Source organism: Sorex araneus, chromosome 3 (assembly GCF_027595985.1).
Source record: "Sorex araneus isolate mSorAra2 chromosome 3, mSorAra2.pri, whole genome shotgun sequence".
Taxonomy (NCBI): Eukaryota; Metazoa; Chordata; class Mammalia; order Eulipotyphla; family Soricidae; genus Sorex; species Sorex araneus.
The window spans coordinates 111,015,509-111,034,042 of NC_073304.1; the positions used below are offsets into that span (position 1 = coordinate 111,015,509).

General features: G+C 46.1%; 1 protein-coding gene across 1 annotated transcript in view; it reads left to right on the forward strand.

Moving 5' to 3' along the window:
* ABHD12 (abhydrolase domain containing 12, lysophospholipase) overlaps window positions 1-18,534 on the forward strand; it is a 65,811-nt gene that overhangs the window by 494 nt on the left and 46,783 nt on the right. The window lies entirely within an intron of this gene.

Sequence of the window (18,534 nt, forward strand, 5' to 3'; positions counted from 1 at the left end):
GCCGCTCCCCGCCCCCTGCGCCGACCCGCCGGGCCGACTCTGCCCCCTCTGCGGACCCGCCGGGCCGCCCTCCCCCCCAGTCTCCTGCTCCGACCTGCATGGCCGACCGCCGCCCCCTGCGCCAGCCCGCCGGGTCGCCCCCTGTCCCTTGCCCCCTGCCCGGGACCCACCCGCCCTCTGTCCGCTGCGCGGACCCTCCCGGCCGCCCCCCTCTCCCCAGCGCGGGACCCCGCCCGCCCCTTGCGCGGGATTGCCCTGCTCGCTGTCCGCCCCCACCCGGGTACCGCGACCCCTGGGAGCAAGTGGGCGGAGGAGCGAGCCCGGCCCGGGGCCGCTGCCTAGGTCCTTGGCCCGCGCCAGGCAGCGCCTCGGGCAGGCCCGACCGCACCTGCCGCAGCCCTGGGGGCGCAGAGCCCGCGCGGGGCTGTGGGACTGAGTCGGGGACGGGGGGGGGGGGGGTGGGGGGGGGCGCCCCGGGCCACCCCGGGCCACCCCGGAATCCCCCTACGGGGGTGTCTAGGTGTGGGCAGACATGGGACCGCCGGTGCCCTCCCTGGCTCTGGCCCACCCAGTGTCAGCTGCTGAACTAGCCCATCAGTATCCTAACTTCACTGAGACCTGGAGCTCTATAAAAAAAAAAATTACTTCATTGCCTAAATGATCTTGATTTAAAATTGTTGATATTTGGAGAAATTAAGATACAAGTAATGTTTATCCATATAGATCTATCAAGCTTTCACTTTTACTGTTTAAGAGATCAAGAAATTAATTAAATCATACTTCTCTGAGTCAGTAGTTTTCAGTCCCTCCGGTCCGTCCCGGCCAAGACTGAGGATACTTTTGTCTGTGTGTGTGTGTGAAACATGGCCAGGAGTTTTGTGGAACTAATGTTAATTTTTTTTTTTTTGTAATGGTTTATTGCATTAAAGACTAATTAGTTTTGATGCACTTTTGTGAACAGACTTGACATAATAGGTTGCAAAACACTTATTTTGAAAAATCGTGGGGCTGGAGAGATGGTGCAGTGGGCCGGGTGCTTAGTCCCCAGAGTGCAGATGCCAGGTGCGGCCCCAAAACAGAACAAAAGTCAGATCGTGCATAATGTTTGGGTAAACAGTATTGGCCCGTCATGTTCCTTGAGAAATACATAGTTTTAGAAGGACCAAATTATCATTTTTGTATCAGGAGGCAGAGATGTTTGGTTGGTGCTCATATACTTTGGATAAACAAGAGGCGCTGCCATAAAGTGAACAATAGAGGAAGGTCAGATTTATCTCATGGCCTTTTGCCTGAATTGTTTCGCCAGAGGTTCTTCTGACTGGTTCCTTCTCCACGGTCTGTTCCTCTGTTCTGCTTTTTGGATTTCCCATGTAGTCCATCTTTTATGCTGTTCTCAGTTCCCTTCTAATGATTGTTTTCTCCATCAGTTATTCTATCAGATCTTGTCATTGCCTGGGTGCCCAGCTTGCTTTGTGGTTGTGCCTTTACCCATGGGAGATGGCCAAAAAGGCTAGTCGAGGGAATGCCTGGAACACATCCCTAAGACCCGGGTCACTGGGCCTGATGCAGTGGCTTAGGACTTCACAGGGAGAGACAGAATGCCCACCCGCTGGCACTGATGGCTCCTTCCTCACCCGCTTGGCCCAGTGTCGAGCAGTGCCAGGTATTTTGGTCTTTGTTTCCGGTTAACTGGTGAGATGCCTATGGTTTTCTTCAGCTTTAGTTTTTATCTTTTAATTTGTTGGTGACATTTTTGTTTGTATTTGTTTGGAAACCACATCTGGTTGTGGTAGGGCTTACTCCTCACTCTGCTCCAGGGTCACCCCTGGGGGGCTCAAGAGCCGGTATGTGGTGCTGGGATTTGAGCCAGGGCCTGCTGTGTGCAAGGCTTACCTGCCTGACTCTCCCTCTGACTTTGTGGTGGCATTTGTGTGTGAGCATATTTTATATATTTTGGGATTATTTCTGTATTCCATAACCTTTGAGTCCTGTACATTCTTTAGCTTTCTTTGTGTGTACTTTCAAACATGTGGTAAAAAATAGGACAAAATGAAGAACCTTCAAGCGTCCATTTCTTTCTGTTTTATCAATCCTACCCCTTCTGTTTTTTGTAAGTGGAGACGAGAATATTCTTAATTTATTTCATTCATGAGCCAGAGAGATAATACAGCAGGCAAGGCCCTGCCTTGCATGCAGCTGACTCAAGTTCATTCTCCAGCGCACCACATGGTCCTTCGAGCACTGCCAGGAGGGACCCTGAGTCAGAACCAGGAATAAGCCCCAGCACTACTTGATATGGCTGGGAACCAAATAAAACTTAAAAATAGAAAAAAAAATGATTTCATCCATAGATACATCACAATATATCTTGAACAAATAAGAGCTTTTAGAAATATATATATATATAAACATATATATGCTAACTTTGTTGTGTCACTTGCCAAAATTAACAATTCATTACCTGTAATTAACTTAATCTTATCTAATATCCTGTAACATTAACATTTCCCCAGTTGCCTCAGAAATGTCTTTAAGGTATTTGGGATTTTTTTCTTCCATTTTTCTTTTCTTCTTCTTTTTTTTTAAGTTTTGAGGGACTCCCAGCAGTGCTGAGGGCGACTCCCTGCTTGTTGCCGGGGAATAGCTGCAGTACGTGGGGCACGTGCAATTCTGAGCACCCAACCAGGTCAGCTCCAGCCTACAGAGCCCCTCAAATCTTGTTCACTTCATAATTTTATTTCTAGTTTTTAAATTTTTTTGCTGTTGAAAATAGGATCTTTCTTGTATGTATTTTGAAACTAGTAGCTCACATAGTCTTGTTTCTAGCATATCTTGCCATTAGTTTTCTTGAATTTTCTGGGCATATATCATATTAATTAAATAATTAAGAATTTTCCCCCTTGTCTTCTACTTTTTATGTATGTTCTTTTTTTGTTGGTTGTCTTGTATTTCCAGAACAAGGTTGAACACAGGGATGTCACTGGGCAATGTTGTCTTATACCTAATCTTAAAGAGAATAAGTGTTTTGGATGTACTGTTTTACTAAGAGTGTGTTGCTTTTTGTTTTTTAAATAAAAAATGGTTGCTAAGTCTTACCAAATTCTGTTTTAGCATCTGTGAAGCCACCATATATAGATTCTCTTTTAATCTGTAAAGTTACAGTTGCAGATTTTATTACTGAATCATTTTTTATCATAAGTTAGCATCGTTATTGAATGATCACTAATAATTTTTTGGGGGGGGGGTTGTTTTTGTTCTGGGGCCGTATCTGGTGATACTCAGAGGTTACTGTTGGCTCTGTTCTCCAGAATTACTCCTTGCCATGCTGGGGGACCTGTGGGGTGCTGGGATCCAGCCTGGGTCGGCCATATGCAAGGCAGATGCTTAGCCACTGTGCTGTCACTCTGGCCCCTCTGTAGGCTCTTTAAATGCTTTCTCAGCTTTAGTCAGTTCACTTTTGAACTGATCTGTTCCCTTACATTTTCATAGAGTTCTCAGTAAAACTGTCTAAATCTGGTGCACTTGCCCTTACTCCCAGACATTGATAGATTTCGTGTGTGTGTGTGTGTGTGTGTGTTGGGTGTCTGGGGGCGCAGTGGGGGTGTTTACTACTAGGGATCTTATCTCTTCTGTAAACTGCAGAGAATGCAGGGAAGAGGTTCTGAAAACCTTGGTCTACTGTTTGCATCGTGGAACTTCAGAGGGAGGTAGAAGTGGCGGCTCGGTGGCTGGGAGGGGCCTGGGCGGGTCCCTGGTACCCGAGAGTGGGAGATGCTGTAGGGGCTCAGACAGGCACTTCCTTAGGGTGCAGTGTGTTGGGACCTGTTACAGTTTCTTAGACTTTCTGGGATCAGTTTCGGTGACTCTCATTTTCATAGAAGATGACCTGTTGTTTCTAACCTTTTCCCTTTTCCCATTATCTGAGGCCGTTTTCCAATAGTTTTGTGCCCTACTTTGTTGTCAAATTATCCCCTTTTATCTTTTAGTCTAACATATCTAACACAAATGTTAAAGTGGATTTTTTTTTCAAATACATATTTTTCCCAGGAAAGTATTTTCTTTGTTGTTTTTGAATCACACCTGCTCAGCATTTACTCTTGGCTCTACATTCAGGTAACTCCTGATGCCCAGGGGCCATGTGGGAAGTGCTGGGAATTGAGCCCTGCCCACTGTACTATCAATCTGGCCCTCTTGAGATTCTAAAAGGCACAGAGAATGTGTTCATCTGACGGGGGCAGCTGCTTTGCCCTGTTGTGGCATGGCAGGAATGTGGCCCAGGGTGGCAGGATATGCCAGTCTCTCTAGAAGCTCTGTGTGTGTTTGTGTGTGTGTGTGTGAGACAGAGAGAGAGAGAGAGAGAGAGAGAGAGAGAGAGAGAGAGAGAGAGAGAGATTAGATATTGGCAATTAATGAAGAGGAAAACAACTTTGGAGGTTTAAGAATGTTTTGTTGTTGCTAAAAATTTCTAGGGTGAATTATGGTTGTTGTTGTTATTATTGCTTAGTATTTTGGCCACTGCTGGCTGTGTCTGAGGCTTACTCCTTCCTTTGTGCCCAGGGGTCAGTCCTGATGGGGCTTACGGGACCATCCAGTGGGCCAAGGGTTGAATTCAGGTCAGCCACATACAAGGCAGAGAGAATGCTGCACAGTTTCTCTGGCCCCAAGAGAATATACTTTTAGTAGTTGCTTTGCCTGCCATCTATGAAAAGTGTTCTTTCTGCTTTTGGTTTCTTAGGTTGCCTTAGATGTAAAGTCTACCCTGAAATGTTACCACCAAGCGAGGCCCTAACCCCAGTGACAGGTGAGGAGGAGGGCTTAGACCTACATGCATATGTCTGGTAACTCGTGCCTTTCAGCCTCTAATAAGGTAGCAAGGCAGAAAAACGAAATCTCTCCCTTGTTCTTAGGATTCATTAACATCCTGTACCCTTTCAGCGATAGCTTATGGATCGACATAGAACGCGGGGGCGTCTCAGCTCCATCGTGGCCATCACCGGCCCAGAGCTCAGTGCTGAGCAGCCCCCAGCACCAGGGTTCCCTTGCACGCGACCCTCAGTCTCATCTTGCCCTACACATGCCATGTTCCCCCTGCCCTCTTGAGGGCGCATCTGGCTGACTTTGCCCAGGGGTCTTGGAGTGGAAGGCACTGGCCGCCGTGGGCAGTGAAGTGACACAGGGCAGGGTGTGTGGCAGGGAGTCGGGCAGGGCTGCAGCCCAGTGCACAGGAGGGTGGTGTGGAGGGACGGAGAGCAGCAGGGCGGCTTCTCCCAGTTCATCAGGATTGGGAGAGGCTGTTTCGCTGTGATGAGATAGGTTCTGGGTAGAGCAGGTGTGTAAGTGTCAGAGTTCACCGGGCTGCACTTGCCCTTTGGCCTGAGACACAGCGCTCAGTCCTGACTGAGAGGCCGGACTCAGGGCCTTATTGTGAAGGGCGTGATGGAAGCAGGGGAGTGAGCTGTGGGGAGGGCCAGGAGGGAAGAATGGAGGCAGTCAGAATGCAGCTCACTGTTGAGGAGAGCGTGGCCTGCGTCTGGGTTTGGAACGGCTTCTAGCATGCTTCCAGCTGAGCCATCGAAGGGCACTGCATCAGTATTTGGGGTTGTGGGGATGGGCTGGTGGTTTGCCAGAGTAGCCAGCTCATCAGAATGGAGCAAGCCAGAACTTGCCGGAGTAGCTCCCAGAGAGGTGGGGTAAAGAAACGCAGTTTTGCAGTAGAAGGGAGCAGAAAGTAGGGGAGTGCTGGGGTTCGGGTGCATGCAGTGTGGTCCAGTGAGGTCAAGCCTGGATGCTGATGGCAGGGTATGTGTGGGCCTGCCCACGGGAGTGAGCTGGGTCTCAGGGTTGAGTGGAGAGCCCCCAGACAAGAGGACAGGTCTCGGAAGCTGCAGCTGGGTGGTTAGATTTGTGGTGGGTGCACTGGACAATTCGCTCTGTGAGTCTCTGTTTTCTCTGTGACTTAAGAGCCAGGACATCCACCCAGGGGCCAGCACAGCGTAGCTGGAATGGGCCCTTCCTGCTTCCTCCACCTCTCTCCTCAGCAGCCTAGTCCTGCCTTTCCCGTTCCCATCGACAGGGACTCGTGGCACACGTTGTTTCCCAGGAGAGGACAGAAATGGCCTCATGGACAGTCACTGTGCCTCTCTTGGCTGTGTCCGGCCATACCCAGCTGAGTGCTTTTTATCTGTCCTTGGGGCTGGCAGGGCGCTCCTGTGCTGGCCGGCCAGTGGGTAGAGCTGAGTTGTCAGGGTAGAGAGATTTGGTTGTACGGAGTGGGAGTTCTTACGTCTCAGTTTTGCTAACACAGATGGCTAGTTTATAAGTTGGATTCATCTCCAGATGTGCTTGTGGACTTCCATCTCGTTTATGTGTGACCGTTTCACTGGCTCTTCTTACCAGTGAAGGTAAGATTAGGGAGGTTCCCCGTGTGAGGGATTTCTTTGTTTTTTAGCGATATAGTACAGAAAGGGTTCCAGTGAAGAGCCACAACAAACCCTAGGGGTGCAAGAATTCAGGGTTTGTTCTTGAAGCTAGAGAGAGGTTCCCTCAAGCTTTTGAGTAAGGAAAATGTTTGAATTGTTTTGATTTATAATGGGAAGGGAAGGGTATTCAGGGTTGAAGCACTAGATTGATTTGGTGAGGATGGGGCTGCACTATCTAATGCTCTGGGCCTCTCTCAGCTCTGCTCAGAGGGTAACATTGAGCAAGTATTGAATAGGGCACTGTTCAGGTTCCTAACGGAAATCTGTGGTTCTAATTTTCACGTATTTTCTTCTCCTAGTAGTGTGTCTAGCACATATGCTCTACCCATTCCTGAGAATTTGTGAAATATAGTTTTCCTTCCCAAAAGTGTCCACAACAGGACCTGGTGCTTATTCATGCTTTACTTGGCAGTTGCCGTGCTGGTCAGATGCTGCCTCAGTATGGGGATGTACAGGTGAGAGGAGACAGAACTGGAGGTAGTTCCCAGAAAGATGGATTTTCCACACGATGATTCCTGTAGTGATGACACGTTAGCGATGACACTGCAGCAGCGGCCTACACAGTGTCCCGTTTGTCCCTGGTTGCCCTGACTGTTCTGGGTGCTGATTGTCTCTGGAGGGCTCGTCCTGTGGCCCCTACTCCCTTGACGGACAGGGCTGTCACGGATGAGAGGACGCAGTGCCCAGCCCGAGACTGTGGGGCTCTTTGCCGAGCTGCAGAAAGGTGCCTCTCTCAGGGCACCGGAAGGAGAAGGCTGTCACCCTCAGCCCCGCTGGCAGCCTGCCAGTCCAGCTTCGGAGAAACCACCTGGGAGGCGCTGCAGGCCCCTGAGAGCTGGCCCTGGGGTGGTGATCTCCATGGCAAGAGGCCCGGGGACACCGTCTCTCCACCAGTTCTCTCTTTCCTCTCAGTCCTGTTCTCTCTCCCTCCCCTCCGTATTCCCTCTCCTCTCTGCTCTCTTTTCTCTTTCCTTTCCTCTCTCTTATCTCTTCTCTGCTTTCCCTTTTCTCTTTTCTCTCACATTTTTTTTCTAAGTAGGGGCTAGAGATAGTACAGGAGTTAAGGGCAGGGGCTAAGGTTATGCTTTGCCTGTGGCTAACCCTGCTCCGTCCCTGGCGCCGCCTGGTCCCTCAGCAGCCTGTGAGCCCTGGCGGTGGCCCAGGGAGCCCCCTGTCCTGCAGGGCCCAGCAGCACTCATCTCCTGGGCCTCAGAACATGCGTGGAGCCCACTGCCAGAAAAAGTCATCAGGATACCTACCAAGAACACCGAACTCCTGGGACAGGCCTGGCTAAAAGTGTGGTGTAGTGCAGGAATATCGTATTCACGTTTATCCTGCCAGTCTGCTGCGTAGGGTTTGTGTATAAAATTTTGTACAAGTTAACAAGTATCATCCCCAAGAAGCTTATGTTTTCATGATGGAAAGAAAACAAAAATCGCATGTAAATGTAATATAAAATGTCAAAGGTTGGGTGGGGGGTAAAGTGCTACAAAGACAAAAGGTGACAATTCAGTTGTATTCAAAGCACTTGGGAGTGGGTTGAGCTGCATGGTACATGCCTGTTCTCCTCGCTGCTCGGATAATAAGACCCTTTCACCACGCAGTGCCCTACTGCCCAACTTTGCCCAAACATTCTCATGATATTTTGTTTTCCCCTCTGGGAACAAAGAGACATTGATGGACTGTTCTTGTGTATTTTTTTAAGGCCTTGAAGTAGAGTTCTGTAGAGTTGGAATAATACTGAATTCAATAAGATTTGAAAAATGATTCTTAAGTTTTCCATCTAAAAATTGATAATAATTTAATGCAACGATTAGTCATGGGAATAAATCTTGACTTTACTCCTATTCCTTTTGAAATTTCTAAAGAGTATCATGGAGTGTGTGTGTGTGATGGGATGTTTATAATAGAATATATAAAATAATGCATAGTATATATTATGGTATATGTTTGTAGTCATAGCATAAATCCAAATATTCTTAACAGTTTTGATGGTTACAGTATAGGAGGACTTGCTGGAGGTAAAATATAGACATTTATAAAAATATAAGAGTGGGAGGAGGTTAGAGGGATGGAGAAATGCATGAGGTTCTTAGTTTAGTCCCTTCTAGCCCCTGCACTGCCAGAGACAGCTCTGGTGAGCTCTGATCATTGTTAGCTGTGATCCTGGTCACCCAGCACCTCATTGCTGGCCAGGTATCAGCAGGAGTGGCCCCAGGCCTCGAACACCGCTAGGGAGCCCCCACTCCTGAATTATTTGGGAGGAGGACTCCTGAGTAATTGCCCAAGTAGTGGCAGATACGCCTTGCGTGGGCATGGCCCTGTGTTCTGTTCTAGCACTGCCTGGCCTCCTGAGCAGACAGGACTAGTCCAGAACCACAAAAGAAAAACCCACAACGGCCACTCTCTAGCCAAGATGGAGTGACGTGGAATGAATTTACCGTGAAATATTCCAGTGCCCAAGGTCAGAGAGATAGTACAGTGGGTAGGGCGCATTCCCTTCATGTAACCAACCCAGGTTTCATCCCTGGTAGCCTGTATGGTCCCCTGAGCTCACCAAGAGTTATTCCTGTGGGCCTGGAGTGATAGCACAGCGGGTAGGGTGTTTGCCTTGCACATGGCTGACCCGGGTTCGATTCCCAGCATCCCATATGGTCCTCTGAGTAATTCCTGAGTGCAGAGCCAAGAGTAACCCCTGAGCACTGCCAAGCGTGGCCCAAAAACAAAGAAATGAATATACCAATGCTCCGAAGTAACAAAACAGCAGCAGTAGGCAAAGTGCACAAAACAAAAGTTTTCCAAACACTGGACTTGTGGCAGCAGAAGACTGTAACTTCCAAGAGGTGTCAGGCAGACAGGTGAGGCCTGGGACATGCCCAGTTGATGCCTCAAGGAGGGTTCTGTGTCTGCAGTCCACGGAGCCTGGCAGCCTACCTCAGTCGAGGACAGGGCAGTGAGGGCTTAGGGTCCTGCGTGCCTGAGGGGTATAGCTGGAGGGTGAGACCAGGAGCTCCGTAGAGCGCCCACCGGAGGACTCAGCCAAACTTTGGGGGTGCAGAAACTGTGATTTGGAGAACTTCCTGAAAGACTTAGATTAAATAATTCTTTCCATCAAGACCATAATACACGGGATATTGGCGAAACAATCAGGATCGTCCTGAAATAAACAGCCCTAGAATTTGTCCCAGAAACACCAAGCAGGTCATAAAAGTAAGATCAGGGCCAGAGCGACAATACTGCAGGTGGGGCTTTTGCCTTGCACTCAGTTGACCGGGGTTCAATACCTGGGACCCTGTGTGATCCTCCTGAGCACCACTGGGAATAATTCCCGAGTACAGAGCCAAGAGTACGCACTGAGCATCACTGGGTAGGACCCAAGAGCCAAAAAGAGAGAGACCAAAACCAAATTCTCTTCAACATTCAGTTGCATGCTTAAAACAAGTTACAGTAACATGTATAGTAATATAAAAATATTCAGTTTAAGCTAGAAAGCTTAAACAGCAGAATTGATTCTCATATCTCTGGGGACTGAATGTTTGAGATCAGGATTTGAATTTGGTTTCTTTTGAGGTTTCTCTCTTAGGATGGTAGATGGCCATTTTCTCTGTCTCGAGATGGTTTTCCTTCTGCAACTTGTCTGTGTCCAGTTCTCCTCCTCTATCTGATTTTCTTCCATCCCCTTCCTCCCCGGGAATCTAACCCAAGTCTGCTGCATGGAAAGCAAGTAAATGCCTTACCTACCCTGCCAAAATGTTTCTCTGGTGACCAAGTTGCAACAGTTGGTCCGTAATACCAGATGTGTAAAAGAGGCAGGAAACTGGCTGTAATGAGACTAGTCAACGGAAAGTAACTCAGTACTGCCAGAGATTGAGTTAGCAGGAAGGACATTGAGCTAGTACAGGCGAGGAGGGAGAGGACTGGGTTTAGGCATTTGGCTTGCCCACAGCTGGCCCTGATTCCGTCCCCAGCACTACATATGGCCCTCAAGCACCACCAGAAGTAATCTCTGAGCACAGAACCAGAAGTAAACCCTTAGTACTGCCATCCCAAAGTTAGGATGATGAGAATAATGATAAATGAAACAAAACAAATCATTATAACTGAAATGTGGATGACGATCACATTGAGTTTTGTATGTTCAGAAGGCATCTGGAGTCTTGAAACAGGGGTCATGAGAGGAGAGAACTGCCCAAGTCAGATTTCTTTTTTTCATTAATTTATTTGTTTGGGTGGGGGCTACACCCAACTGTGCTCTGGGCTTTCTGCTGGCTGTGCACTCAGGGGTCACTCCTTGTAGGCTCAGGAGACAATTTGGGGTGTTGGGGATTAAATCCAGGTCAGCCACATGCAAGGCAAGTGCCCAACTTGCTGTTCTATCACTTGGGCCCCCAAACTTGAAATTTTCTTTGCTTTTTGGGTTACACTGGTGATGCTCAGGGAATAGTCCTGGCTCTGCACTCAGGAATTACTCCTGTCGGTGCTTGGGGGACCATATGGGATGCTGAGAATCAGACCCAGGAGGGCTGTGTGCAAGGCAAATGCTCTACCTACTGTGCTATTGCTCCAGCACCCCAAAGTTGAATTTTTAAAGAATGAAAACTACAATGTTTGAAGTAAAAGGTACACTGCCAGGCATTATGGCAGAATAGAAAACAAAAAAGATTTAACTGTCCTTATGAAAAACAAAAAACGAAATAACGTTTCCTGAAGGGCATTGAGTGGTAAATTAATTTCAAGCAGCTAGTATATGCTTGGACTGGAGCCATAGCACAGCGGGTAGGGCATTTGCCTTGCACGCGGCCAACCCGGGTTCGATTCCTCCATCCCTCTCGCAGATCCCACAAGCTACCGAGAGTATCCTGCCCACATAGCAGAGCCTGGCAAGCTACCAGTGGCGTATTTGATATGCCAAAAACAGTAACAACAAGTCTCACAATGGAGATGTTACTGGTGCCCGCTCGAGCAAATTCATGAACAATGGGACAACAGTGCTACAGTATACACAATATAAGTCTTAAGAGATGTGAAGGAAAAAGAGAAAAAAAGTTAAAGAAATAAGGAACAGAAACTTTCCAAGTTTGATATCAGCTATAAATAAACTTAGCCGGAGAAGTTCAAAGACTCAACCCCCTCCCCTTTTACACCCAGTAGGAAATTGAACCAAGGAACATCATGATCATATTGCTCAAAATTAGTGATCAAGGGGCTGGTGCCATAATACAGTGAGTAAGGCATTTGCCTTGCATGCAGCCTGGCCCTGGGTTCGACCCCGGCACCTGGTCTCAGAGCCCTCCAGGACTATTCTCTGATCACAGAGGCAGGAGTAAGCTCTGAGCCCAGCTGGCTGTGGCCCAAAAACCACACACGAACAAAAAAATCAGTGATCAAAAGAAAAATCTTAAAAGCAGCCAACGGGAAAATAGCTTACTCAGGAACAGAGGTTCTGCCAGCAGTACATTTTTTGTTTGGAGAGAAAGGTCCAGAAGATAGGGAAGTTTAGGCACTGGAGGGAAAAAACCCAAAGTGCTGTCTTTTCTAGAATTCTTTGCTAGGTGAAAATAATTTGGAAAAATGCACAGTAATAAAGTTTTTAGGTATATGTAAATTATAAGGGTTCTTACTGTCAAAAATCCTAAAGGCGATTCTTTGGGTAGAAAAAATTGTCATTTGAAAATACAAATGTTTATAATGAAGAACGATTGGGCATAATTGTGAGAAAACGCATATTTAAAATTGTATTTCTTTAAATTATAATTGCTTAAGCAAAAATAATTCAATGTTTTCCGAGGTATAGAACACATTTGAAAGTGAAATACTTGATCCCAACAGTGTAACTCAGAGGTAAAATACATACCTTGTGTGTCTTCAATCATGGCTCCACAGACCAGTGCTGCTCTTGGGCAGAAAAATAAAGAAGACCCTAACTCATCTGAAGTAGGAGACAAAGCAACAAGGATGTAGTAAACTTGACCAGTACTATCTACCTTGTCATTGCCCCTGCAACAATAGATAGATATACTGTCTAGGGCCTGAGGAGTAGTTCCCAGACAGACCATATTTTGGGCCTTAGGAGAAGTTTCAGTCACGTTAGAATTTGAGTTTTGTTCATTATGTTCTCTGACCATGAAGACCTAAAGTAGAATTCGATAATTCAAAGATCTCAGGAAAATCTCAAGGCAGTGGAAAAATAAGACACTTCTGAATAAACTTTGGTTGATTAAGGAAAAAATCAGATAGAAAGTAGTTTGAATTGAATGAAGATAAAGATTACATGAATCCCCCTAATAGGGAGAAACAAATAACACTAAATGTTTATAGTAATAGAAATGAATAAAGTAGTAGAAATGAAGAAAATAGTAAGAATAGTGGTAGACACTAACCAAGCAAGTGAAAACAAACATAAACAAGTGGGATTACATTAAACTAAGAAGTTTCTGCACCTCAAAAGAAACAGTGACCAAAATACAGAGAGAACCCACGGAGTGGGAAAGAATATTCACCCAATACCCATCTGATAAGGGGCTAATATCCAGGATATATAACACACTAGTATAATTGTACAAGGCAAAAACCTCCAGCCCCATCAGAAATGGGGAGAAGAAATTAACAGGAGCTTCCTCAAATAAAGAGATACAAGTGGCCAAAAGGCATATGAAAAAAATGCTTTACATCATTAATCATCAGGGAGATGCAAATCAAAACAACAATGAGATATCATCTCATGCCACAGAGACTGGCTCACATTCAAAAGAACAAGAACAACCAGTGCTGGCACAGATGGGGGGAGAAAGGGACTCTTTTTCATTGTTGGTGGGAATGTCAACTGGTCCAGCCTTTTAGGAAAATAATATGGGCATTTTATCAAAAACTAGAAATTGAGCTTCATATGAACCATGAATGCCACTTCTCGGGATATACCCTGAGGGTGCAAAAAGCACAGTAGAAATGACATCTGCACCTGTATGTTCATTGCAGCACTGTTCATAATAGCCAGAATCTGGAAACAAGCCAACTGCCCAAGATCAGACTACTGGTAAAAGAAACTGATACATCTGCACAGTGAAATACTATGCAGCTGTTATGAAAGGTGAAGTCATGAAATTTGCTCATAAGTGGATGGTCATGGAGAATATCATGCTAAGAGAAAATTAGTCAGAAAAAGAGGGACAGACATAAAATGACTGCACTCATTTGTGGAATATAAAATAACATAATGTGAGACTGACACCCAAGGACAGTAGAGACAAGGGTCAGGAATATTGCTCCATAGTTGGAAGCCGACCTCATGAGCAGGGGGAAAAGACAACTGGGATAGAGAAGGGATCACTAAGTCAATGATGGTTGGAGGGATCGGTCGGGATGGGAGATGTGTGCTGAAAGTAGATAAAGGACCAAATGTGATGGCCTCCCATTATCTGTATTGCAAACTCATAATACCCATAAATAGAGAATAAGAGAGAAACTGCCATAGAGGCAGGTGGAGGGTTGGATGGGGTTGGGGTAGAGATACTAGGGACATTGGTGGTGGAGAGTGTGCACTGGTGGAGGGATGGGTGTTCAATCATTGTATGACCGAAACTCAAATGTGAAAGCTTTATAAGTGTAGCTCACAGTGATTCAATTAAAAAAAAAAAGAATAGTGGTAGAAATGTAGTAGAAATGAAGGTCTTCAGTGACTTCAGCATCTATAGTAAATAATTACATGAAGAAAGAGTTTAAGCCCAAATTAATCAGAAGGAAGCGTGTATGAAAAAATTAAAGTATAAATTAAAGAAAGCAACAACAAACCACCAATAATATTAATAGCTTTAATTGGTCATAGATAAAAAACTGTAAAAAATTCAGATGTCCATAGCAGGTGAATGTGAAAAGAATGTGGTACATGACTCAGCAGTCAAAAGGAATGAACTCAGAGCACAAAGAATATTTAAAAGGATTGTGGAAATTGCTCATAGGATACTCTAAAGGTGAGATACATTTATTCAAACCATAGAATGGACCCTGAGTGATTAAGGAGTCAATGTAGGGTAATTCATCAACGCGATTGGTAGTGTTAAGGAAAAGTGTATATGTGTGAGGGCAGGGAATCTGTGTAGCTTCTGCTTACTTTTCTGCAACCCTAAAACATATGTAATGTCACTGTCATCCCGTTGTTAATCAGTTTGCTTGAGTGGGCACCAGTAACATCTCCATTATAAGACATTGTTACTGTTTTGGGCATATTGAATACGCCATAGGTAGCTTGCCAGGCTCTGCCGTGCGGGCAGGATACTTTGGTAGCTTGCCAGGCTCTCAGAGAGGACCAGAAGAATTGAACCCGGGTTGGCCATGTGCAAGGCAAACGCCCTACCTGCCGTGCTATTGCTCCAGTCCAAAACATGTTATACATATATATGTGTGTGTATATATATATATATTACAACTACTATATATATTTCTACAGTGTTTGAAGTAGAAAGTACACTGCCAAGCATTATGGCAGAATAAAAAACAAAAAAGATTCAACTGTCCTTACGAAAAACGAGATACGAAATGATGTTTCCGGAAAGGCATTGAGTTGTAAATTAATTTCAAGCAGCTAGTATACGCTTGTACTGGAGCAATAGCACAGAGGGTAGGGCGTTTGCCTTGCACGCTGCCGACCCAGATTTGATTTCTCTGTCTCTCTCGGAGATCCCGGCAAGCTGCCGAGAGTATTCTGCCCGAACGGCAGAGCCTGGCAAGCTACCTGTGGCATATTCGATATGCCAAAAACAGTAACAACAAGTCTCACAATGGAGATGTTACTGGTCCCCGCTCGAGCAAATTAATGAACAATGGGATAACAGTGCTACAGTATATATATAAGGAGAATGAACTCTTGATACAACAGTGAGCAAATAAATATTAAAATAAGCTGAGTAAAAGGAGCCAGATGAAAGAAATTTTATTTGTATAAAACTAGCAAATTCAAAGTAATAGGCAGTCACTGAAAGTCTATCTGTGGCTTCTGGGAGGGGGCCCCAGAGAGGCAGGAAACTTGAGGAGATGGGTGTGTTCAGTCTTGGTCATGGTTGTGTCTTCACAAGTGCTTACCTACGTTGAGGCACCAAAATATGCGCTTTTATTTTTTTAATGTAGGAGTACTGCTGTTTATTCAGCCATTGATTAAGCTGATTGAATTGGACATGAACTCCACATTACTTTTTAAAAATTTTTTTTCATTGAACATCCATGAGATAGTGTAAATTCACATAGTAATCCTCGGGGGCTGCTGCTGCTGCTGGACATGTGTGTGTGTGTGTTCGGTGTCCCTGAGCCGCCTCCCCACCTCCCCAGGGCTCCCCAACAGAGACACAGAGCCACGGGGAGGCTGGGGACCACAATCTGATGGTGAAAATGGCCCGTTTAATGCAGAGCTGCTAGCAAACTTACAGAACATCTGAAGGGGGGTTGAAGTCAGGACAGGTGTGATTGGTCATTTAAATAGATAAACATTTGGCAGAGGAAATTCTCTTAGGGGGATCAACTCAAGGAGACACTGTCTTCCAGGGACATCTACATTGCTTTTATGTTTCCCCCTAATTATATAAGTTATCAATACTTGCAGTTGTTTGGATAAACACAGTAAGAGACAAAGATCCCAACACTTAGTTCTCTGGGCTGAGAGCAAACAAGGCTTTTTTTTTTTTTTTTTTTTTTTTTTGCTTTTTGGGTCACACCTGGCGATGCACAGGGGTTACTCCTGGCTTTGCACTCAGGAATTACCCCTGGCCGTGCTCAGGGGACCATATGGGATGCTGGGATTTGAACCCGGTCGGCCGTGTGCAAGGCAAACGCCCTACCTGCTATGCTATCTCTCCAGCCCCGAGCAAACAAGGCTTTTAACACTTGTTTCTGTGGGTGTTGAGACCTAGCAAGGCTTTTACCGTAAATCCCAGACTAAGTCCTCAGGCCAGTTCAGCTAGTCCTTCTGGGGTCCTGTCTCTTAGGTTGTAACAGTTTGCATCAAAACCATGCATTTATGCTTTCTAGAATGAAGTGTTAGGAACTTCAGAAACTGGAGACTGAGTCAAGTAGCTATGACCAAGTAATTTTGCCCGGGAGTAGATCTATTTCAGCGTCATTCAACTCCCAAATATTAGGATCATGGCATTAATGGTCTTTCTGTTTAACCAAAGAATTCTGCTCTATAGTAAAATATAAAAGGGCTACAGGGGAAATAGAAAAGTAGGTACAAACATACAACACTTCAAATACAGAGCAGAACAAATACAAGTTCAGAATTACCAGAAAGTTTTGGCCTACAAGTAATCAAGACTGACTTGGGGAACTGTGAAATCGAGAGGTAAAATACAAGGGAAAGTTTAAAGATAAACTTTAAGTTAGGGATGCTTGCAAGGGCATGTTAAACTTCTCTGGGAGGAAGAAATGGGCCAGTTGACTGATGAAGCCTAAAGCACTTTGGGTCAATATCCAACACAAAGGAAAGATTGAAGATAGACTTTAACCAAATTAAGGATGTTTGCAAGGGCATGGTAAGCTTCTCTGGGAGGAGGAAAGGGGCAGTTTACCTGTGAAGCCTAAAACACTTAGGTTTGTTATCCAGCAGATAGACTATTACAAAGCTGTTCAGTCATACAATGGGTTTCAGTTGGACAATGATCCGGCACCTGTACCTCCACCTCCACCAGTGCACATTTCCCATTTCTCTCTCTCTCTCTCTCTCTCTCTCTCTCTCTCTCTCTCTCTCTCTCTCTCTCTCTCTCTCTCTCTCTCTTCCTCTCGCTCTCTTTCTCATTTTCTTTTTGTGCATTATGGTTTGCAATACAGGTGTTATGAGGTCATACTGTTTGTTCAGGGCATTTGTTTTGCTTTTTGGGTCACACCCAGCGATGCTCAGGGATTACTCCTGACTGCACTCAGGAATTACTTCTGGTGGTGCTTGGGGAACCATTATGGGATGCTGGGGATTGAACCCGGGTCGGCAGCGTGCAAGGCAAACGCCCTACCCGCCTATACTATCACTCCAGCCCCAGGCATTTGGTACTTTTATCCGGATGGTAAGGCTGAAGTAGCTTTTCAACTGGGTGGCCACTTTGGGGTGTGGATGTGACTGCCACGGCTTCTATAAGTACAGGGAGGTAGCCCATTCCGACCCCCGAGAAAGCCTGGAGATTTCTGTCACAAAACCCACATACCAGAATTTTCAGCAGATTATATCTTGGTGAGGTCTGTCCTGAGATGGTGGAGGCAGGCTGGGGGTATGGCAGTGATTTTGGACTGTGCAAAGCAAGCAGCTACTGGAGGCTCTGCTTTGGCAGGCACCAGGCCAACCCGCCCCCCTCCAATTTACCCCAGTCTGCTCAGCCATGTGTGGGTCCAAGATTAACTGCGGCTTTTGATCTCTTTCTAAATTTATTCATGGGTTTCCGAAGCAAGGCTGGTAGTAGAGCTTACAGGGTGGCGCTGGAGTTGGTTCATGGGGGCGGCTGACCCTGCAGCAGCACGTGAGCAGCCCCCCTCTGCTAATGGCAGTGTTACCTGCCCTTCCTACATCATGGAGCCTGTACCAAAATTGAGTTGCCATCTTAGCTCTGTAGAAGCTCAGGATAGTATTTTGTGTTTACTTTCTATGATCTACTCACCCATCTACTTTTTCCATTAACTAAAAAAAAAAAAAAAAAAAAAAACACCTCGTGGGAGACTCCTGGGCCTGCCTGCTCTCCTCTTGGTTGTCCAGGCGCTTCAGGGGCTCGTGTTTCTGTCTGTGCTGTGCGGGCGCCAGCCCCACTCCCAGGCGCTTTCGCGGGAGAGCAGTGCAGCGGCGGGCATTCCTGGCCTCATGCTTGGGTGCTTCTTTCCCTTCTTCAGATGACACAGTGTTCATTCACAGTTCTAAGGCTGCACGCATGCAGTGCTCCTGCAGTGAACAAGTTAAGTGAAAGGGGGTTGATTTCCCTAAAAAGGTAGTTTTTGTGGCATAGCTTAGTGTGGTAGTGACACTAAACTCACAAAATACAAACTCTTCTCCACCCTGAGCTGCTGATGGCTGGCCACTAGGGTTTTCGTTGGT